This window comes from Dermatophagoides farinae, chromosome 7, assembly GCF_024713945.1.
Source record: "Dermatophagoides farinae isolate YC_2012a chromosome 7, ASM2471394v1, whole genome shotgun sequence".
Lineage (NCBI taxonomy): Eukaryota > Metazoa > Arthropoda > Arachnida > Sarcoptiformes > Pyroglyphidae > Dermatophagoides > Dermatophagoides farinae.
In genome coordinates this window covers 3,320,361-3,346,477 of record NC_134683.1, presented here as the reverse complement: position 1 = coordinate 3,346,477, position 26,117 = coordinate 3,320,361, and the positions used below count along the sequence as shown (strand labels likewise).

Below are 26,117 nucleotides of genomic sequence, written 5' to 3'. Positions count from 1 at the left end.
ATCGTGATTCATATGTAAAATTCTTTCTCTCTTTTTTTGTTTCTCGATTTATTCTTGTTATTATTATTATTATTATTCTGTATACGGTATTATCATGATTATATAATAATAATAATATCAGCACTAGACAATGTCGCTGTCCATCTATTAATACAATGAATTTATTTCTCTCTCTCTCTCTCTCTCTTTACACATTGTCCACTACAAGTTGATCCAGAAATGGAAATTGGTCATTCACTGAATAATAATAAAAACAAAACAAAAAAAAAAGTTTCAGCCATTTAATGATCCGGGATTGTTTTTTTCTTCTACTTCGCTCCATTTTTTTGTTCTTGTTTTGCTTCTGAAAACAAAAAATGTTTTAATTAATGTTTGAGAAAATGAAGTAAACCTGAACGACAACAACAACAACAACAGCAAAAATGAAATCTAAAGCAGATGTAATTTTGTTTGACACACACACACACACATGCACAGTAGCCGATTTGAAATTTTTTTTTTCGGTAGAAAAGAAAAATATTGTCAATATCGATCGATGGCCTTTTTGATCATCATCATCATCAACATCATCATTACCATGAATATTTATCATTTGATCATTATCACTATAAATATATCCCATTGATCCATCATTGACCTTTGGCTTTAGCATATTTAGTCGGTTGTTAATCGACATAGACACACGTACGATTCTAAAGCGGATTATAGCTGCTGCTGATTATTTTTGTACAAAGATCAAATGTGAAAAAAAACCTTCTGCTCAATAAAACGACTTTCTATTGCTAATCGTTTGATCATTTCGCAAATTTTTTTTTGTTTAATTTTTCTTTAACTGTTCTATAATCATTCATCAATGGTGTGTGTGTGTGTGTGGAGGGGGGACCATTGATATTCATTATTTAAAGATGAGATGATGAGGATTGATTATGCCAGATTTTGTTTTTTTTTTGTTTCTTGCTACAAAGGTGTTTCCTTCCTATATTTCTGACATTATTTACCAATCAACTAACCAGCAATCATTATCATCATCATCATCATCTAGCTATGAGATATCATTGATACCTCTTATTTAAGTGCATGTGTGTGTGTGTGTGTGTAGTAGTTCGATAGCCAGATGTTATGATATTTGACAGAAATCGATCATTTTGATATAAAGCTCACGCACATATAGAATGAAATGAGAGACCGGACAAGCACGTATTGACGACATTTAACAATACACACAAATGTTATGTATACATGGCAACAAATGTCATTTACAATGCTTCTGGACACACATACACAACATAAACAGACAACTAATTTATGATTCAAATCGCGTTCCACCATCACCACCACCACCACCACTACACCATCAGCAACTAAACAAAAAGTTTTCATTTCTAAAAAGACATCGCGAATCGAACGAATTATCAATTGACCCAAACGATCAAAAAAAAAAAAAAATCAGTCAACCATCCCCCAATGGTCATAGGCAAGGATGATGATGATGATGATGATAATGGCAATCAATGTTAAGAAAAACTCACCTGACATTCTATCTACACACCCTTCATACCATTGACATCGAAATATAAATATATATAAACGTCCGGTATTTAAAAACGACGAAAATACCAAAAATAAAATTAGAATAAAAAAAACGACAATCAAAAATGAAACAAATGAACAGAACGACGACGTTTCGATAGTCATCGTAATGCGATTAATGTAAATTTATTGCTATATCGAAATTTGATCGCTTCGTTTTAACGAACAGGAAAAAAAATTCAAATTCAATCTGGCTAGCTGAATATGGCATGTGTGTGGTGTGAATTTCTCTATATAAATCGAGAGAAATTATTATTTTCCATGGAATTAAAAATTATTATTATTTGACCAATGTCAAATGGCAGTGGCAATGAAACCAGAAGAGCGACAAAGAGAGACAGAAAAAACGATTTTTTTTCATCTCTGTGTACTATGAATATATTCATGTCACCATTATGGTGTCATATTGGTTGGCTGGTTGGTTGGTTGGTTGGTTGGTGTGTGTATTGGATGTGGTCACATTTTTTTTTTTGATTCGTTTGTTCACTAAAGTAAAATTTATAGCCGATCATATGGATGGGGTGTCGATTAGTCAATACAACGATAACGATAATAATAATGGGTCACTTTTTTCCATTCATACTAGCTGCCGATCACAAATCAATTGGAAGAAAAAAAAATCCGATATGATCAAAAATCCACCATAATACTGGTGGTGGATGATGATGATGATGATAGACGGGCGGAACCGATATTTATAATATTTACATTTCGAAACAAATGATGATGATGATGATGATGATGACGATGGCCGCTATTTTAACCTTTGAATGATTTGTCTTGTTCAATTTCTTTTCAATTTTTTTTTCTGTTTTGTTTTGTTTGTTGGATTTAGATTATTTTTCATTCATTTTCTGATTACTTTAAGTGAAAATCGAAAGGTCATCAATTATGAGCAAGCGAATGAGAGAGAGAAAAAAAAAACGATAATTCGCAATAACATCCCGATGGAGAGTGAAAAAAAAACCAGGACAACAACATTGGTAGCCATAATTTATTGACTACTCACTCACACACTGCCCGTTGTCATTTGATATATCCGAAAAAAAATTGTGTGTGTGGTTTTTTTTCGTTGTTCATTCTGTCAAATTTTTTTTTTCGTCTCTGGATTTATATTATGGGTGTTGGACCAATTTTTTTTTCTGTTCCTCAATTTTTCATTTCAGGTTTTCGATTTCAACCAATAATCATTCACATTCAATACATAATAATAGAATAGAATAGATGATCAACTGGACAACCAGTTTCTCATGAATAATCATTCTCCACTTTTTTTTAGATTCATTTTCTTGTCATTCGAATCATCCGGTTAGTTTAAATTGAATCATTATTGGCAATTGACCGATGATAATCACGATGATGATTATGTCATGTCATGTCATCGAAAAAAATGATTTCTATGGACGAACATTTCTTTTTAAAGTTTTCTGGTTTCGTTTTCAATTTTCGTAATACCATTATCAAATCAGATTATAACGGAATACCATTCAACCAACCGAAAAAAACAATTCCATTTGATGATAATGTGGATACAATCTTTTGCTAAGTAAACAAAGGGTGTATTCTATATATCATATCATGTGTACAGAATAGAATAGAACAGAATCACTTCACTTACAATATATAGGAATATAATAATGCTCCATTCATATATTATGTTTCGTGTATTTGTGTATCAATTTTTTTTTTCATCACCATCATCATGATATGATTATGATGATGATTTGTTTGTATTAACATTAATCAAGATTTTCGAGTGTTTTATTTTTTTTTTCGTTCATTTTCATTTTTCATTGTAGATAAAAATATATGAATCACGAACTCTATCTATTCAATCTATTGTAATAAAAAAAAAAATTCAGAAAAAAAAAGTTTGGCAATTGAGAATATATCTGCCCATAGTCATCATGATCATCATCATTATTATTAAATTCTACAAGAATTGAATGCTGAAACACACACACACACACACAGAATTCATTGAATTCTATGTAATATGTATTAGAGAATTGAATCGAGCTAAGCACAAAAAAATAGAGAATCGACCTATGGATTCTGTTGTGTGTGTTTTGAAAATCATTTTCAGCTCAATTTTTACACATTAAATGCGATGATGATGATTATGATTTTTTTTTCTTCTTTATTTTCGTTTTTTTCTCTCGGTTCCTCACCAAGATCATTTTAAAATTTTCCAAATGTGCCAATTTTCATTTTCATTTTCATTTTCATTTCATTTCAATTTCGGTAACAATGATTTCAGTTCATTTTGTTTTGTTTTGGATTTTTAAATTATGATTATGATGTGTTTTTTTTCTCTCACTATTCGGTCGGTTATTCATTTGGTTGGTCTGTCTTTATTTTTTTTTCTTTGGCTATTTAGAATCGACCAACATCATTGGATCATTGGATGATTGGGTGTGATGATGATGATGATGATTGCTATTACTCTACCATCATGGTTATTGTCGTTGAAACAGCAACAACAACAACAACAACAACAACAAAACAAAACAAACACTGAACAAAGTGAAAAAAAAAACAAAATACGAACCAACAGGATGGATATGGAAAGCCATCATCATTAGCATCGTACGCAAACAGAGTGCAGTTCCTTTGATTATAATTTTTTTCACTTCTTCTTTTTCTTCTTCCTTTTGCCTCTCATTGGGCAGCAATTATCATTAGCTAACTTGCAGAAAAAAAAATCACTATCACTAGGCGTGTGTGTGTGTGTGTGTGTGGATGCGCCATTCATTAGAATTTATTAAATTTAAATTTAATTTTATTTACCCAGAATTTAATGGCTAAAAAAAAAAAGAATCGCACAGAGAATCCGGATCACTATCTATTGTAGAGAATCCATTGTTTTTTTTTTTTGTTTTTTTTTTTTTGATGACCTTTTTTTTCTAGTTCCTTGTGTCTTTGTATGTTTCAGTATGTCAGTCAATTAGAGATTATCATTCATTGAGCTTCTGGTTTCCTAGTGTGTTTGTGTGTTTGAATCACAAATAAATGATAAAAACAGCAAAGGAAAACTTTTACACACATATTGCTATAATTGTTGTTTGTATTTTTAAACAACAACAACAACAACAAAATTTGAAATGATCAAACTTGTAATCATCATCATCATCATCATAATACACACTTTTTTCTTATGATCAAATTAGATTAGATTTGATTAGATTTTTTTTTCTTTTAAATCCCATCATAAATGATTTTTTCACTTGTTTTCTTTGTGTGTGTGTGTGTGTGTGCAAGTTTGATAATGACAACTACAAAGGCAACAACAACACTGTCATTGTATGGAATAAATGGACATCCCCAATCAATGTGATGATGATGATGATGATTTTTTTCCCGTAAATTTTCTACGTTTCATAATGATGATGATGATGATGATGATGGACACATTGAACATTTGGGAATTGACTGTCATCAATAAGTTGTCTATATTGATGGTGATGAACAAAACAAGTAAATCACACTAAAAGTCTAGATAACATGGAAAAATGACCAATTCCACTTAGCTTTATTGAAAAAAAAATCGAATTTTATTTTTCTGATTTCTGATTACAATGAAAAGCTATCATTTTCAAATACAATCATTCTTGTTTGATCTGTGATGATTGGTTTTAGTTTTCAATTTTTTTTTTTTTTGGATTCTTTTGGTCATTCAATCAAATCAAGTGAATGATTATTACTAGTTAGCATCACTATCAGATGAATGTATTTATTGATGATGATGTTGCGTTTTTGTTGTTGTATGTATATGCAAATCAATTGATTGTAAAATAGGTAGAAAAAAAACGGAAGGCGTTCCTTTTCATATTCAATCATGATGTTGGTGATGATAATCGATTTTTTTTTTTTTTTTTTTTGGTGATCGTGTGTGTTGTTTGAATCAAACACTGGCATTGAATTCGTGCTTCATGCAAGAAAAAAAAATTGTTGTTGTTGTTGTTCAGGTAACAATGTGTGTGTGTGTGTGAATCCCTTTTTCTTCGATACATGGATAAATTTTCATTGGATTGGATTGATGAATAGATTGGATTGAATGGTTAGATGGATAGATAGATTTTTTTTTTTTTTTTGGTGAACACACCTTGTTTAGGTTCAATAGATTTTCATTCATTCATTCATTCATCCATCTCATTTCATTGAAAATTCTCTATTGATTATAACGATGATGTTGATGATGATGATGATGATGATCGAACATTATTACCTAATGCGATAATCGCTTTTGTGTTGTTATAAATGTTCAATCATATATCTACCACCACTCACACTGTGTGTTTGTTTGTGTGTGTTGAGTCTATTGTTTGATCGATTTTTTGTTGTTGTTGTTGCTGTTTTGATTGTTTTATTGTTCATCAACTATACAGTATGATTCGTGCAGATTCGTTTTTTTTTTATTTCTGGCATCCATCCCATCATTTGATTTACCTAAAGGTTTTTTTTCTGTTTCTATTTCTAAAATTAGATCGTCATCGTTATGGTTATGGCCAATGAAAAAAATAAAACAATCAGATTAGATATGATGATGAAAGAATAATAACAGGTAGAAAAAAAAATCGATCAATAGCCAAGTCAGTCATATCCATAAACATAATGTATAATGCCTCCGGTTTGAAACACCAATCAATTGTTGTTGTTTTGTAGTTTCAATCAACAAACCATCACACCATCATTGATCAATTTTTTTTCTGCAAAAAAATAGAGATCGCTACCGATATATATGTGTATGATTGAATAGTGATCAAGTTGTGAGTTTGATGATGATGACGATGATGGGTAATCCCTCTATTTATTCAATGGATTTTTTCTTTTGTTTTTTTTTACTTAGGTAATAATAATTGATTAGCTTCGAAAGAGAGAGAGAGAAAAAGAGAGAGAGGGCAAGAAATTTATTGTCATCATCTTTCATTTTGAAATAATTAATCAATTGTTTTGAAACAACAGAACAATCGATTGTGAATGATGATGATGATCTTTGATGATGATGATGATAATGGGTTCAAATGCCTATTAAGTAGCTTTATTATCATTGTTTTTATTTTTGGCTGTTGTTGTTTGCATGAATCACACGCCCATTACATTATCGATGCATTCGATTAGTGAATTTTTTTTTTTTTTTTTTTTTGATTGTTTTTTTTCCTATTTGTTTGTTGTTATTGGCCATACCTTTTATTGATCGATCACCCAATGATGATGATGATGATGATGATGATATTGATTCAATGGTAGCGGAAAAAATCGATCAAATGGTTTTAATATGACCAAACCAGAAATTTCATTTCCCCTTTTATTTCCCCACCACCACTACTACTACAACCACCACCACGTCCTGTAATAATTGATTCAATATTCATCAATGAAATGTGAAATTAAGACCCAACCTTTAACAATTGCTCTTTACTCATTCAATTAACTCACAATGTGTATGTGTCACCTAGGCCAATGTCAAAATTCACTATGAAGCTATGAAGGTAACAACAACAACAAAAACAATTATAATGAAATGCAACGACACGAATCATTGTTATTGATCATCATCATGATGATGATATGACCATGGACATTTTTTGTTTTTTGAACGTGGGAACCCTTGTTTTTATCATGATGTGTGGATTAACGATCCATGATATAAAAAAAAAAAAAAAATTTTAACCGACCATCTCTCTTTTGCTATCTATCTTTTACTAACTGATGTCATATCTATGTCCTTTTTTTTCTCTTGTTTCATCAACCTCTCTATATTGATTACCTTGACAACATTGGCTTCATTATCAACATATAGCCATTATCATAATAATGATCACTTTTACTTGATAATTGTTTTCTTCTATCTGTTTGTTTGTTTGTTTATCTGCACACACACATGATGATGATGAATTCAACTCGAATGAACCAAACTAAAAACATCATCATCATCTAAATATGATGAATCGTCTCATCATCCATACATCCACAAATTTATTTTGGTTGCCTAGATGGTTGGTCCATTTGTCAATAATTACTATTACATTGCACTACTACTATAGTGGCTAAAATCGATTTGCTTGATTCTCACCCACACACACACACACACACAGAACACACGAATTTTCGCTGTTGTTGTTGTTGTTGTTGTTGTCTGTCCAAAGTGATTAATTATGTTTTCGGTTTTTTTTTGGCTTTACAAAAAAAAACGACGATAACGATGATCTGAGATCAGTATGATGATGATGATGATGATGATGACAGAATGTGAATTCCCATGCAATGATATTTATGCAAATCAATATTCGAATTTTTTTTTTTGTTTGTTGCTGTTGTTATTCCATTGTGATTCCCTCTTTGCTTGTGTGTGTGTGTGTGTGAACGAATTTGTCTGGATGAATGAATCGACAAATGTCAAAATTATTTGTCTGCTTATATGGATAAATATATGGATACGGTCAATTACCGATTGGTGAAAATAGAATGAATCTACCTTTATCATCATCTATAAATTAGTCAATACAGAAAACACGTAAAAATCATCATCATCATCATCATTTTTTTGTTGATCATAAAACAATGAACACCAGAAATCCTGTAGATTCTTTCATTCTTCTTAATGATAATCAATATTTCGCATACACACACACACACACATGCACATACACACACAGGAAATAAAATGTATACGGTCCACAATTTACATGATACATGATACGATATATTTGAATGATTATGGTGAATTGAAAATGAATGTGTGTGTGTTCGTTATGTTGTATGATGATGATAATAATAATTCATTATAATTCAGTTATAAGCAGAAAAAAAATCTATAGTTGGTTGGTTCATGATGATTCTCAGCCATTCACACACACACACACACACACATACTGAGAGGTTTGGCTCATAAATCTAAATTAATTTCAAACTCATAAATACTATCAACTTATATGGATCATGATGATGATGATGATGATGATGGTTATATGACCATAATAATCATAATCATTATTATTATGATCATCATCAATGGACAAATTGTATCGATCCATTTTTTGTTGTTGTTGTTGTTGTTGTTGTTGTTGTTCTCTTTACATTAACATCATCATCGAATAATTTATAATTCTATTTGCCATATACGTATACTATGGGCAATTGTTATTTTTTTTTTTTTTTTCATTCATTCAAGTCATTAACAACTCATTGATGATACATGCCTTTTTTTTATCCCAATGAATATATGACCACCATATAGATATATTCAATTCAATTTGCTCGATGATGATGATGATGATAATGATGGCCTTTTATTATCTCTACGTTTGTTGATTGTAATCCAATTTTATGAATTAGTCCCAAAAAAAAAAAATAAATTTATCTGTTCTGTTGGTGGTGGTGGTGGTGATCTATTGGATCCACAAAAAAAATTGATGATGATGATGATGATGCTTTGCAAATGATGTCGGTTATTGTTGTTGTTGTTGCTGCTGCTGTCGATGATTTATGCTTATCAATGGAAATCAATTTACTTAATTACTATTCATGAATGATGATGATGATGATGATTTTTTTTCTGGTCATTTTTTGTGTTGTTGTTGATGCTCTGAATTACATTACATTACACATTATACATACGATGTATAATCACTTATTGAGCCGGAATTACTTATCTATCCATTTTTTTTATTATATTATATCTAGGATAATCCATTGTATTGTTAATGATTATCATCATTGATGATGATCACCATCACCATCATCATCATCATTGTATCGCATCATTAAGATCAATTTAATTCAATTCATTGATCCATTCGCACACACAAAGAACAAGTGAAAAAAAAAATGATAGAAAGATGAATGAATGATAATCAAAGAAAAAAAAACCACGGTTTTTTTTGGGGGGAAGGCATTATATATTATATAACTTTATAATTGATTTTTGACGAAAAAAAAACTTGATTTATCGGCATTTTTTTTTTGCTTACACAATTACCCATTGTGTTCATGGATAGATAGATAGATAATCATCTACAATGATTATCTATCCATTCATATAAATATTGTCATCCATTTGTGATCCATTCATTCAATATTCACCGGCACGTTGTTTCATTTCATTTCATTTTTTTTTTTTTTTTGAAAAAATTTCGCAAAAATCTAAATCTAATCCTCCTCTTCGTTTTTTTTATGAATTGAACAATTTAGCCATTATTGGTCATTATTCATGACGACAACAACAACAACAACGATGTTGATGATGATGAAATGATTATCATTATCATCCACCAACGAACGAATGAATGGCCATATAATAATAGGACACGAATTTGGATATAAACTCATCAACAACGAAAGATTTAGCTTTTTTTTTCCTTCGAAGAGAGATAGGGTTTTTTTTGTGTCTTCGATTATCATTTCTTTTTTCTTTCGGTTGAGAAATTCGGTTGAAATTTATTTCATTTCATTTCGATTTGTTTACATTTTCGGTTCAAAATTGAAAAAAGTTTTTCATTCATAGAAAAAAACTAAAATAAAAATAAAATTATTATTACTATCATTGGAAATTTGATTTTTCCATTTCCATTACGTTCATTCATTCAAAAAAATTTTTTTTGTTTGTTTGTTTGTTTCATGGATGAATGGATGGATGGCTATATTTTGACTATATTCGAATGTTATTGATGTTGACCTTCGTCCTTCATTATTGTTGTTGTTGTTGTGAATGAAAAAGAAGAAAATGTCATAAAAAAATCAAATGTCCAGTTTGGGAGGAATAGAATGGGTCATAGAATTAAACAAAACAAAAAATTTAAAATTCAATTAACCGATCATCACGTTCTTTGATTTTTTTTCTTTTTTTTTTGTTTATTTGATTGTATGCATGAACCGGATGTGTGTGTGTGTGTATGTGTATGACCTCATTAAACTCTCGTATATGTGTGTGTGTGTATTTGATGGCTTTTTTCTTCATATAGAATTTTCTGGTGGTTTGTGTAGCAGAATTACTCCAGATTTTCTCATTTTTCTGTTTGTTTCTTTGTCTGACTTAACCAGTTTATTTTTTTTTTTTTTGTCACTGATCCATTCATTCAATCAGTGAGAGAGAGAGAAAGAGAAAATCACCATTCATCAAACACATTACACAAAAGAAAGAAATATAGTGTGAACAAGATAATTAATCACACCGACACACATATATTATATTTATTGATTAAATCTTTAAATCACATGAAATAATCGAATTCTTGTTGGCCAAAAAAAAAAATAATGCAAAAGAATGTAGAATCATTATACAGAATAACAAATTCTCTTCATTTCACTCTAATCATGAATCAAGAATCGAATATGAACATGAACTAAAATTGCATGTCAAAATAGAAAATTCAACAATGTTTGTGTATGATTCACGTGTGTGTAAGTGTATGGTGTGTGTGTGTATGGTGATTATAAATGAACATTTGTGGTCATGTGTGTCAATGATGATCATAATCCATAATTATAAACTACATTGTGTTAACGGTATGGTTTTAAAAGTGTGAGAGACATAGAGAGAGAGAGAGAAAGATTTAATCAAAGATAAAAATAATAATAAAAAGATGGATTGATTAATATAAATCATCATCATCATCATCATTATCATCATCAATATCAACAACAACAACAACAACAACTACAACTACAACAACAACAACATTGAAATGTATAGAAAATGTAATCATATTAATGACAATGACAATGATGGTGATGGTGTTTATATATTTGAAAACAAAGAAATAAAAACCGATTGAATGTGTGTGTGTGTGTGTGTGTAATATAAATGCACACACACACACACTCGAAACACAAAGCTATTAATGGCACCAGAAGAAATATTTATCGAAATAGTGGATCATCATTTGTGATGATGATGATGGTGATCATAGTCATAATCGAAAAACATAAAGTGTAAAACGGGGATTGGAATGGAATCAAAATAATGATCATCATCATCATTGTTAACTGTAGTTTTTTTTTTTTTTTTTGGTTTTGATATCGTCATTAACATTATATGACATTAATGGGTGTTTGAGTTCCTTTTTCTTTTTTATTTTTATTTTTGACGATTATCAATTTTTTTTTATATGAAATATTCGTTCGATTCGTTTGTCATCATCATCATCATTGTATAGATTAGTATGTTTTGAATGGATAATACATGACGCCGCATACTAATCACTTTTATGATTCTTGATTTACTTGTGTTTTTTTTTCTCTGGTTGTTATTGGAATTTCCACTTGGAACTTTTTTTTAGGCAATTCACTTGAACATTATTCTCAATACACACAGATATAGATAGATACTTATCTTGAAACTAAGTACTTCGCAGTACTTTTTTTGTTCTAAAAAAAATCCATTCAAATTGAATGAAAATTGTCATTAATTAATTCCCGAATTACCGATTATCATCATCATCATCATCACACACACACACACACATGGTTTATCGATTTTGAGCTTGAGATTTGGATCGATGATGTAAATTGGATTCACCTAATTGAATGAATGATAATAATAATGACACAATGACTCGATGATGATGATGATGATCGTTTTATTTTAATCATGTCGTCTAATTAGTCTAATCACGAATCTCATCATCATAACACACTATACACACACACACTGACAGACAATTGATCTGAATTTTTTTTTTATTTTTGCCATTCAATTGTATGTGTGTGTGTGTGTGCTAATACATCTATTATCAATGATAATCATGAACAATTGAACTAAAAAAAAAAATGAAAATTCGACATGGATTTGGTGGTGTCATCACCATCACCATCATCATCGAAATTATCATTCAGCTAGTCAGCCTAAATCAAAATCAAATCAATTCGGCAACAACACACACCATTTTCAATTCGATTCGATTCGAAAAATTTGAAATTTGTCATTATCATCATGATGAATTGAATCAAATGATCATCATTCGAATCGAATGATTTTGCACAGTTGTTTTTTCCCTCCCCCCCCCCAAAAAAAAAAATTTTTTTTTATTTATTTATTTTTGGTATCGAATTTCTGTTGTGATCAAAAATAATTTGATGGTAGTAGAATTGTCAAGTCATCATTATCATTATTATTCAGATATATCAATGGGAAATGGATTTATTTTCAGTGCACTATTCCGATGATCATCATGATGATCATGATGATGATTGACGCCCAAAATTGGGTGTCAATAAATGACAAAAAAAAACACTATATATTTTATTGAATTGAATCAATTTGATTTGGTATGATGATTCAATATAATCTATATAATCAATTCAGTATTGGCATATGCTATATACATTATGTGTGTGTGTATAAATATTTATGCGAAAATTTTTGATTTGATGATGCGCATCATCATCATCAATCTATCTATATCTATATCTGATCATTATTTATACAATTGATTGGAAGCCATCCATACACACACGCACACACACACACACACACACAATGGGAGCCATTCCCTTATATTTCTCTTTTTCTATATATATGTTATACACAAACTGCTGATTCGATCGTTGATCGATCAATTATTGCTTATAGAGAACCAATCAAGTTTTTTGATCGGGCGCCTTTTCAATGCGACATACACACATACATACATATACACAAACACAAACATATTGAATGGCTATATATATTTATGATAATGGAACATATTGATGCGCAATGGTTGTTGTTGTTGTGATGGTGGTGGTAATGGTGGTGGGAGCCTTTTGAACTGTTGAATTTTCTTTCTCTTTTTCTCTTTGTTTGTTTGTTTGTGTGTGTGTGTATGTGTGTGGCTTTTTATCTGTATATATTGGTTGATAGTTGTTCGATAATAGTGGGCGACGCCAATCAATATTTGTTGATCGATAAACCATTCATTCCCTCCTACATCAATGATGTGTATTCAATACATTTGTATTCAATGTCTCTATAGTATCTACTAAATCAATGACAAAAACAACAACAATTGATTCGATTCAAATCTTTAAACCAGAATTGTCTCCATAAATCTGTTTCTTTTTCTTTTTACTGTACACATGCACGCTTTACAAATCATTAATATCATGGTTGAATAATTCACAAGACATTGGTTATAGGTCAAATGGATACCACAGAAATAAAATTAAAAAAAACAATTCAGTACACACTAGATGACTACACATCAATGACTTATCATCATCATATGCAAATGATAACCTAATTATCTTCATCATGATCACAAGTCTTGAATTTTGTTGTTGTTGTTGCTATGTTTGATTCTTATCAATAATATCCATCTGTTTGTGTGTGTGTGTGTATGGAGATTATTATGATTTTTAAAGTTTCCAAAAAAAAAAAAATTTTTTTTTTTTGAGGAGATCCGCTTGAGTAACATCGACAAATGAATTTTAGTTTTCTTTCAATTTCATTTATTTCATTGCACACACACACACACACACACACACACATATATATAGACAACAAATATATGACATCTTGGTGGTAATCGATTGTTACACCCAAAAACAAAAATAAAAAAAAGAAAACGAATACAAAATTACATAAAACATAAGTCATATTGATAATGATGATGCCAGGCCAGACACCATGTCCTTATCATGTGATGGTCATCGGATGTTATGTATTTTTTTCTTTATGCATGGCGATGACAATCATTTTGATTTTTTTTTTGAACCAAAATTTTTGGGTTTTTTTTTACCAAATGAAAGAAAAAAAAACCATTAAATTTCACACTTGTCCATCAATTCAATTCAATTCATTCATTCATTCATTCAATGTCTCAAAATTCAGATTCATTCCTGGATTCTGTTTTTTTTTTTTTTTTGGATTTCAAGTTGTTTGTCATTGATCCGTTGCTGTCTGCTGTCCACATACATATACATAGATAGATGTAAGGCAATAGATAATTCAAAATTTTGTTGTTGAACAACAACAACGAACAACGAACAATCTTTGTCAAACGCTGATGATGATGATGATTCTTTATGGGCAATTAATAAAGAGACTCGATCATCATCATCATCAAAAGAAATTGAATACAAACTGAAAAAGAATAAATGTCCAGATGTCAATGAAAACATACACACACACACACCACGTTTGTCCATACAAAAAATAATGATAGGTCATTTATATACATACATAATCGTTTGAATTCATTTTGTTTTTCTGTTTTTATTTCCATTCCATTGATTTTTTGTTTTTTTTTTCATTATTTGTCCATGATAAATAAATTGAAATTTTGTTTTTCTGTTTTTTTTTTCATTGTCTGTTGTTATTAATATTCATCCAAAAAAAAAATTCGGTAATAATTATTCAATAAACGTATAAGTTGTACATTGTAATTTGAAATGACAAAAACAAAAACAAAACAAAACAAAAAACAAATCTTAACGAATCACGTAAAAAAATTATTTTCGTTCGTTTGTATTTTTGCTATTTCATCAATTGTCTATTTTTTTTTCTTCAACTCTATATTCTTGATTTGTATTTATATTCAATTAGAAATTGATTGCTTTGAATGAATCTGTGTGTGTGTGTGTGTGATTCTTTAATTCATTTTATTATGGCTCTATGATCATCATAATGTTACCTTGATAATTTTGTTTTTCTGTTCTCTTTTTTCTTTTTTCTTTTTGATTTTTTTTGTTGTTGTTGTTGCTATAATAATGATGAATTTGGGTAATCAAGCTAATTAAATCATCAGACTCATCTAAGACCTTGGTGTGTGTGTGTGTGTTATTAATACGTGCTACAACCACCACGTACAAACATACATCCTGACCTGACTTGATCCAATAGTAGTCTGGCTATTTATTTTTTTTTTTGGTTCAAATTGACTCAATCAAATAAAAAAAAATCAAAACGAATGACAATTACAATGCAATTGTCAATGTATATGGTTGTTGTTGCATTTTTTTTCTCTTTTTTTGATTTGATTTCTCATTATCTCTTGCTCTTTTCTCTTTCTCTGTTTTGTTTTTTCTCATTTTCTTTCCTGTTCTAATTTATGGCTTCCTTTTTTTCTACTTTGGCTGCTGCTGCTGTTGCTGCTGTTGCTGTTTTCATTTTCATTGACTTTCACTTTGAAGAAAATGAGAAAAAAAAGTCAATCCAAATAATTAGTGCAATTATGGGTGCATAATATATATATTGATGACGAACAAATAATAATTGTGTGTGTGTGCAATGTGAACAAGTGAGTAAATGAGATAGTTGGGATAATTAATTTCGGATGTTTCATTCATTTATATTCCATTCATTTGTCCACTTAAACTCGTACACACACACACACATGATGAGTGTATTGTCCAAATTGTCAAACACGATTTTTAGTAGAAAAAAAAATTTTTTTTCTTTCTTCTTGATATCGAGCTTGGTTACACTTCACAAGTCATACTAATTGTCAACAACAGCCATCAACAACAACAACAACAATCGAATAAATTGATTTTTTTTTTTTTTGGTTGCTGTGGACGAAAAGAAAAAAAAATGAACATAAAAAAATCCATATACACAATACACAAATGCACACACACACATCATCATCATCAATATGTCCAAAATGGTTGTTGATAATGATTGTTGATCACTAAGCTATGATTGTTCATTATTATGATCATCATCATCATCACGATGATGATGATGGGTGTTGAATAATTTGTCCATTGATATTTATTAGTCGTTGTCGTTGACGACATTTTTTTTCGATTGCCTGCTGCTGCTGTAGCTGCTGCTATTCTGATGTTGCTACCGTCGTCATTTGCATAATCAAAAAAAAAAAAAAAAAAAAAAAAAACGAAACGAAAGCCAATCATTTCTTTTTCTTATGGTTGATAATTAATCGTTTTGGCCTTGTCGTCATCATTGCTATTAACCCGTGTGTCTGTGTGTATACACATAGCTTGTATCAATTATCAATGGCAACAGAATCCATTAACCAACAATTTTCATTTTCTAAATCACTAAAAAAAAAAAAAAATTTATTTCAAAAATTGAAATTCATTGACAATTTTGTTTGTTTGATGATAATAATAATAACATATAAGATGCAAACACACACACAGAATGGAGAGAAATACAAATCAAAATATCAGAAATAAAATGGCTTTTTAAAATGTTTTGACAATATATCCATTGTCGGGCCATTTCTTTCATCATCATCATCATCAAATGTTACACATTCATATCATAAATATAAACCAATAACCATTAATATGTGTATGCGTGTGTGTGTTGTTCGAATCGTCGGATATTATTATAAAAATCGGGTTATATTATTCTGACATCCACCAACCCGTTTGGTTGAAAATAAAAAAAAAAATTTGGGAGGTAAAATGATGGTGAATAATCATAATATTTACCATTTTCAATATATATATTTGATATTTATTAAAATTAAATTGCATTTTCATCTGTTTTTTTTCTGTTTAATCTACAAATGGTGGTGGTGGTGGTGGTGGTGGTTATATAAGATGAATGGCTAAACTAAACATTTGTGTGTGTGTAAATGTTGCACACCACAATATATTTGATGTTTTCTTAACCCTTTATTTCTTTGTTGTTGTTGCTGCTGCTGCTGCTGTTTTGGCTTTTAATGAAATTCTAATATATGGACCGAATATATATGAAAGATGGCAAAAAAAATCAAATAGTTCCAATTTGCAAGAAAAGAAATGAGCTATAAGTGAAAGTAGTAATCAAATACGATCTAACATCCGTTGCCAATGTTTGTTTATGTGTGTGTGTGTGTGTATGTTTATTCCATATGAAAGATTTTTCAAGTTTAAAAAGTATGCATATATTCTGGTCGAAAATCAAAGAAATGTTGTTGATGATGGTGGAAATAAAAAGTTTTACATTATTCACTATGTAGTAGATGGGTGTGGAATGCCAGAGACACCCACACACACACACATGATAGAATATTATCTATATGTAAAAGTAAATAATACAATTATATAATTGAGAATCAAAGAGAAGAAAAAAAAATTTCATTATTCAGTCATTTTAGCTTCAAACAAAGAATCCAGAGAATTCATGAATTCTGGTCCGATTCATTTTCTTTATTATCCATTTTCCCCAATCTATCCATATATAAAACCGTGACACATTTTCATACGGGGATGAGAAGATGGAAGAAAATGGGGAGTAATAAGGAGAAAAAGAGTTTTGAATTGAAAATTGAATACGATGATGATGATGATGATGGCATTACGACTACTGTTACCCATTTATTATTATTATTATCAATTCATAAAAATTCAATTCATTTTCATTCGGCAGCAACAACTACAACAATACTGTGATGATGATGATGATGATGTAAGAATGATTATTTGAAACTTGGTTGAGACAAAAAAAAACAAAATTTTTCGGTTGTTGTTGTTGTTTTGTATTAAATAGCTTTTAATGTGATCATGTTTGATGATGATGATGATGATGATGATGATTTTTACACAAACATTTTCACTCTAAACACTTTTTGAATCTATTCCTTTTCTGTGTGTGTGTGTAGATTTTCACTTAACCAATCATCATACAATTCAATGTTGTTGTTGTTGTTGTTGTATGTTAAACGTAATTTTTTTTCGACAGAAATTCGTAACTTCCATCATCATCATCATGTTGATGACGATCACTTGCCATTCAGATTTAATTTATTATTGTTGCCATTATGGCATATGTTTGTTGTTGTTGTTGTTGTCGTTGTTGAAAGTAGCAACCGAAAACACACATTTTACCCTTTTTTTCACTCCTAAGCATTATCAAAATCCCAAAATCATCATTTGATCCGGGAACGGTACCAAAACTAAACAAAAAAAAATTGAAATTGAAATTGAAAGATCAGAAATTCGAAAGAAATCAAAATCATTTAGGCAAAAATTTTTTTGACATTTGAAATTTGGAAATTTTGTTGGAAAAAGAAACAATTTAATTTTATTTATTTATTGTATACCGAACAAAAAAAAGGAATGATGATTACTTGAATGACAATTTCAATTTTATTGAAAATCAAAAAAAAAACCTGTCACAACAATCATCAATATTTCTCAATGCTAAACATTTTCACTTTTTCATTTATTTTCACAGATTTTTGCATTATCATGGATGATGATCATCATTGATTCTTTAAACAACAACAACAACAACGACAACAACAAAAAGAGGTAAGTTGAAACCATAATTACATATATCAAGAATATTCTGTTTACATACATAACCCGTTCAAAAAATGACATCATCATCATCATCATGGAAAATGGAATTTCCATTCGATTCAAAAAAAAAAAAAAAAAATTCATGAAACAAAAACAAAAATGGAAAAACCATTTTGTCATGATTATTATTATGATTATGATGATGATGATGATTTTACGCATTTATGAATTTTTCTTTCCGTTTGTTTGCTTGCTATATATATGAAATATTCGTCAAAAAGTGAATTTTTCTCCATTCATTCATTCATTCATTTTGTTTTTCTTTTTCTTTCTTTTTATTCATTTTCAATGTTGATCATAACATTTTAATTCAATTCAATTCAATTCAATTCAATGATAATAATAATAATATGCAAACGTGTCTAAATATCAGGATGACGATGATGATAATAATGATGATGATGATGATGATGATGATGAAAGTTATATAATAATCAAAATATTTCTGAAACCAGAAAATGAAAATAAAACTTGGCAATCAAATCCACTTTGTAGTTGCTTGTAGTTAAAATGAATGCATCCATTCACCTTCTCTTGCTCTTCTTCTTCTTCTTCTTCTTCTTGTTCTTCACATGACTTGGTTTTTTTTTGTCTGCACACAATTTGAATTTTGGTTTGAATTTTCATAATTCCAATTTGAAATATTCACTGTGATGATGATGATTTACCGTTTTTTTTTTCATTTCATTTCTATTTTGTTAGGGTCATATTTTATATATTACAATTTCCATTTGTTGTTGGTGATTCTGTCTGTTGTTGTTGTTGTTGTAGTTTTTTTCCAATTGTGTCACCATAAAATACCAATTATTATTATTGGGATGTAATAAAAACTACAAAACTACGAACAACAACAAAAGAATCATTCCAATAATAATAAGAATTTAACTTTAATACACAATGGCATCGTAAATATTGTCATTGTCAATTTTGGTTATACCATCCAATGTCACATGATGATGATGATGATGATACCGAATATTTATTGCCCATAATTAATTATTCATTATTCAATACAAATTATTTTGGGTTTGGGTGAAATTCTTCTTCTTGTTGTTATTTTTTTGTTGTTGTTGTTGTTGTTGTTGCTGCTTATAATTTGTTTTTTTTCTTGATTCAGAAACGTAAACGCTACTGTGCATGGTTGAATTTTTTTTCTGGTTTTCATTTCAATTTCGATTATTTATTTTTTTTTCTTCATTTTCATCACGACGATAATTCAATCCCATCATCATCATCATCATCGTCGTCGAATGTCATTGTCGATTTATTTGGTTATTCATTTTTGTTGCAGCAATCCAAATTCTTGCGTGCAGTTTTTTTTCGTACCAAAAAAAAAAAAAAAAAAAAAAAAAAAAAAAAAAAAGATTCCACAACAACAACAACAACAACAGCCATCCGAATCTATCTTTTTTGACTTTTTAATGCTATTAACCGTCATTTTTTTTCTCTCTCTCTCTGTTTAAATAACCCGATATCCAAACTTTTTTTTGGAACGAAAAAAAAAATAACCGTATAGTTTAGTTAGTTTTAATTACTCTCTCTCACTCTCTCACACACACAGAGGGATCTAAATAATTTTTTTTTTCGAAATTTTCATCTCATTTGTTTTTTTTTCTGTTCTGTTCTGCTGTGTATACACACAAATGACAAATGTTTTGTCTCAAAACAGCACACACACACACACGCCATTTTGCTTATTATTGGTATATGATGGTGTATGATTCTGGTGAACACTGGAGATGGTTTTCAGTTTTTTTTTTAATATCAGAAAATCGGGTTCGATTCTCATATAATTTTCAGGTCATATCATCATTCTGTGTGTGTTTTCATTAAGAATCATTTCATCTGTGTGTGTGTGTGTTTGTGTGTGTGGACACGGATACGGGTATTAATTTCTCGTAGGAGCAATATATTTTGATTAGGACACTAGTAATACACACACACACACACACACATCTTGTCAATGAAAGAAACAAGCACATCATCATCATCATTTGTATATATGGTGAATCACAGAGAAAAGTTTGTCACCAAAAAAAAAACTTTACAGTTTGGGTTATAATAGTAAATATTTCATTAGATTCTGTATATTCTTTGAATATACATAAAAGTACCATCCATAGGTGAAATGCGCAACATCAATTCTATATGTGCGTGTGTGTATGTGTGTGTGCCATGTTCACATGATGGTAGCCCCTTGTTTTTTTACCTCTTCATGTTATTCCATCATCATCATCATCATCATTGTAGATGGTTGTTGAAAGTCTGATTTAATTTTTTTTTCTTCTTCTTTTGCCTCCTGTTTTTTTTCGGTTGTTGTTGTTGTTGTTGTTGTAACTAATTGTATACAGTTTTCTGATGCTATTACATTTGGGTGGCAATTGGATTAATAGTAAATGAATGAAAAATGAAATGAATGGAATGGAACTGAATTGAATTGAATTGAAATGAAATAAAAAGACAAGAAAGAATGAATGAATGAATGGAAAGAAAAAAAAGGGTTTGACATTTGTACTCGAACATTAATTTAATGTTGTCGTTTTTTTTCTGTTTTTTGTTGTTGTAGTTGTATAATATGAACTTTTCATTCATTTAGAATGTATCTATCTCTCTCTCTGTGTCTTTATTACGTATATGAAAACATCTTTTATTCAGTGAAAGTAAATAGAATATACAATTCAATTGTCATGACACATTGTCATTTTGATTTTGATTTTGATTTTTTTTTTTGATGTAATTTAATGGTAAATTATTGGCAATTAATGTACACACACACACACACACAAACATAAACACACGCATTACATTTGTGAATTTTGTTTTTTTTTGTGATAAATTTGTCAATTAATGTCCTCCCCCCAGCCAAAAAAAAAACAAGAAGGGAAAATTCAATTCAATTCTTGAGAATATCCGGTTTCCGGATCATTGTTAATCCACCTGAAAGTGTATGGTGTTTGCGTGTTTTTTTTTTGGGGGGTGAGAGAGATTTATCCATTTGATTTGGCACTTTGAAAATCTTCACATATGACATGTCATGACATTACTTGTCATGAATATTTCACATGCAAACACATGGATTCTTTATGCAAAGTGAATTTGATCTCATTATTCTTTCGATATGAATTTTTTTTCTTGTTTTTTTTTGCCGCCTCATCAATCGCTCGTAGACATTTGTAATGAGACGTTAATTTTTTTTCCTGACCCAGATGATCTTTGAAATTCGTTAGTATCGAATATCGAAAAAAAAGTCAGCATTTCGAATAATGATAATAATTATGGATCATAAGCTTTGAGAACGAACGAAAGAAACATTTGAGATTCCGTTAAATTTTTTTTTGTTTTGTTTTGTTTTTCACTTCAACTCAATGTCAAATGGCAAATCATTATCAAAAAAAAAAAAAAAAAAAAAAAAAAAAAAAACAGCAGCAGCAACAACAACAACAAGAATGATGCATTACGGTTGATTTCGGTCAATCTGCTTTTTTCTAGCTTTCTCTCTCTAACTGCATCTGATGTTTTTTTTCGGTTTTGTTCAAATGATGTCCATTTAATATTTTCGCCTAACGCTTGTCACTGAATTTATAATAATGATGATGATTGTATAGTAGTCGTCGTTGTCGTCATTTGTTTTTTTTTTTGCTGTTTAGTCCATCATTGTGTTTCATTCATTCATAAACTTGGAATGATTTTTGGATTTAAAAATGATGAGAAACCAAAAAAAAAAAAATTCGAGTACATCAAATTGACTGACTGACCGACCAACCGAATGAATAAATCTCTGTTAAATATATACAGTGAGAATCCAAAACTTATACTATATATATATCTATGAATGTTGTTATCAAAACATGGTCCAATAGATTGGAATAAATTCCTTATCTCTCTTTCTCTATGTGTGTGTTTTTTTTTGTGCGAAAAAAAATTGACGATTTATTCATTGGTCCATGTTGTTCATATGTATATATGATATAGGAAAAGTGAATGTATCCCAAGAATGGATCATCATTATTTGTTTTCGATTCAATTCAATTCAAAGCTTTTTTTTCGGTAGGGCGGAAAGGAAGGGGTGGTAAATATCAAAACAAATAAAAACAACATTGAAAAACAGTGAAAAAAACAATAAATGATTATGAATGTACTATAGTAGAATTTTGGTATTGGATCCCGTTTGTTTGTTCATTTTTCATCACTGGTAAGTGGTACACACACACAGTAGTAGTATAATTGAGATATGGACCCGAAAAAAAAAAAATTTCATCAAGCGGGAATGTTTTTTTTTTCTAAAATAAAAGAAAAGAAATGACCACGATTTTTTGTGTTTATAAGTCATTCAAGTAGTAGTAGTAGTAGTAGACTCGATATCCGAGTTATTTATTTCATTACATCAGACCGGTTTTTTTTCAATTTTTTTCCAATTTTTCTGCTACTGTTGTTGAGGTCATTTATATTGAAATTAGTCTGTATATGATGATGTTTGATCCAGAATTCCAGAATTTTCAATTAAATGTTGAATAGTTGAATGTTTGAATGAATAATGATTCACTGTTGTTGTTGTTGTTTTGCTTTTTTGGTTTCTTATATTATCATACCACCATTCTATTTACCCCCACATCCTCGAAATAAAAAAATTCTTGACAATCAACCAATTGGAATTGGCTATCCACATTGACGCTTTGTGCTTGGTTATTCGCGTTTGAACTTTTTTTTTTAGAGTTGATGATGATGATTAAATTAGATTAGCCAATTGAAATGAACGTATCGTTTATCTTGTTGTTTGTGTGTGTGTCTGTGTGATCCAGAAACTATTTGAATAATAAGCTCAATACAGTTTGTGTGTTTATTGGAATATAATGTCCATATGGAATGTATATTTATATATGGAGATTTCTATGGTAAAACTATTCGTTTTTCTCTTTCTCTCTCTCTCCATTATTGGTAAATTTATCTTTGAAACCAATTCCATAATGATGTTGGTGATATGGTGGCTAAATGGCAAAATAGCAAATGGCGATAGTGTGTATGGAAAGTGAAAAACACAGAATGAGAAAGAGAAAAAAGTCATTTATTCAAATGGAAAGCAATGAATCTTTTTTCCTTTCTTTTTTTTTGGGTAAAAATTTTCTTTCTTCACTCACACACACACACACACAAATACACAAAATACATAGACCATTACTATTCGATTATTCATTCAGTGTAAATGGCTACCGAATGATGATGGAATTTTACAACAAACAACAACAACAACAAGTTCATCAAACAAAATTTTTTTGCAAAGTTTTTTTCGTTGTCGTTGTTGTTGTTGCTGTTATTACACAATTGAGATTGGAGATAGTCACAAAAAACGTGACATACCAATATCTGATTTATTTATTGTATCAGAAATTGAATGAGAAAAGAAAGAAAATTTCATTTTTTTTGTATGAATCAATCAATTGAATTGTTATAAATGTATGTCGATCACGCAATCGATTTTTCAACGATGATCCGGTTTATTGTTTGCCGCTTGTTGTTGTTGTTGTTGTTATTGTTGCCGGAACTTTCTTATTAACATGTCAATGTTGTTGTTGTCCGAAAGTTGTAAATTGGATTGTTTTGGGGCTACATTTTTATTTATTTATTTTTGACCAAATTTTATCGATTCATGATTGAAATCAAATCAAAAAAAAAATTGAATGCAGTGATTTTGATGGATCGATTTTGCGTGATCAACTTGTTGTTGTCCGTGTTGATTTTTTTCTCTGTTTTTTTTTCTTTGGTTATTTTGTATCGTTTCGGTTTGTTCATTTTTTTTTATAATCTATGAATTTTGGCTATTTCTATGAATTTCAAATATTCAAAATAAATGTGACCAGAAAGATTAAATACCTTTTTTTCGAACTCATAAACAATAATCATTGTGCAGCAGTGGTGGTGGTGGTGGTGGTGATGGTGATGAAATGTAATTATGAAAATGTATCATTCATTCATTCGTTGAATATTTATTCTAAACATTTGGAATTGGAATTGATAAATTTACATTTATTTGTCCACAAGAAGAACCAGTGAAAAAACAAAACAACCCCTCTACTTTCAACTATGATGATGGAACGATATAGTTAGAATATTCCTGATTAATAACAACAATCATTCAACATTTCATCTGTGGTCAGTGTGTGTGTGTGTGTGTGTTCCAAAACAACAACAACAACAAAAAAAAATGGTAATAATAACCAAATCGAACAAATATAAATGAAGAAACGAAAGAAAAAAAAATGGAACAAGTGAATTAACCTGAACCAATTCGTTGTTGCTGTGTGTGTGTGTGTGTGTGTTCAAATTGCTTTGCCTGACCATTTGTTTTTTGAATTTTTATAATTGGCATACAAAATGTATGTGTGTGTGTGTGTGGTATGTATGGTAATTATTTGATATGACCACCATTTGGACAATCATATCAAATATATGTTGTTGTTGTTGTTGTTGTACAATCATCATCATATATGGTCGAAATAATAATAAATTGCAAATTTTTTTTTTGTTGTACAAACAAATAAAAAAAAAACTGAATAATATTTCAAACCGGAGAAAAGAGAAATATGGACATCAAAATCATATCATATCATATATATTGTAAATGGCAATCTAATTCATCTACTATAGTGTGTGTGTGTGTGTGGGTGAATGATTTATTTGTGTTGAAAAATGAAACTCATATCATTTGAAAAAAAAATTTTTTTTTTCTTTCTCTCTACATTATCATCATCATCATATGATAGATATGGACAATTGTCATGGACCGATTATGATCATCCATATGATGATGATGATGATGATGATGATTGTGCTATGCAAATCGGTTTTTTTTTCTTGTTTTGTTTTGTTTTTGGTGCAGAATTTTTTTTTATTCTTTTCCTTTTGCGTATGTAGATAAGGCTCAATTTCATTTTTTATTCTTTGGATTCAATCTATATGTTCAGTGAGTGAATGAATGAATGAATATCCATCATGATCATCATCATGATTCAGTGGCAAAAAACAACAACAACAACAACGACAAGAATCAAAGAAATGAATTTTTTTTTTATTTTGGATCATATGGAATATTCTATCTTATTCTATCTGTCTGTCTGTGTGTGTGTTTGGTGTTTGGTGTTTGGTTTAGTTTGGTGTTCGGTTCGGTTGACATTGTTTATTATGATTATCATGATTTTTTTTTGTTTTTTTTTTGGTCTTCAGTAAATCTATTTCATTTTTTTTTTACTTTCACTTTCATTTTTTTTGTCGAATATAATTATCGTAATTAA

At 29.6% G+C, this 26,117-nt stretch overlaps 1 protein-coding gene across 1 annotated transcript in view; it reads right to left on the bottom strand.

The window, feature by feature from the left end:
• Nucleotides 1-345: 345 nt before the first annotated feature.
• The window catches only part of LOC124496717 (uncharacterized), a 61,429-nt gene continuing 35,657 nt past the window's right edge, over nucleotides 346-26,117 (bottom strand). The window contains exon 3 of the transcript XR_012832353.1: nucleotides 346-391. The gene's annotated coding sequence lies outside the window, so the exon portion shown is untranslated. The remainder of the gene's footprint in view (nucleotides 392-26,117) is intronic.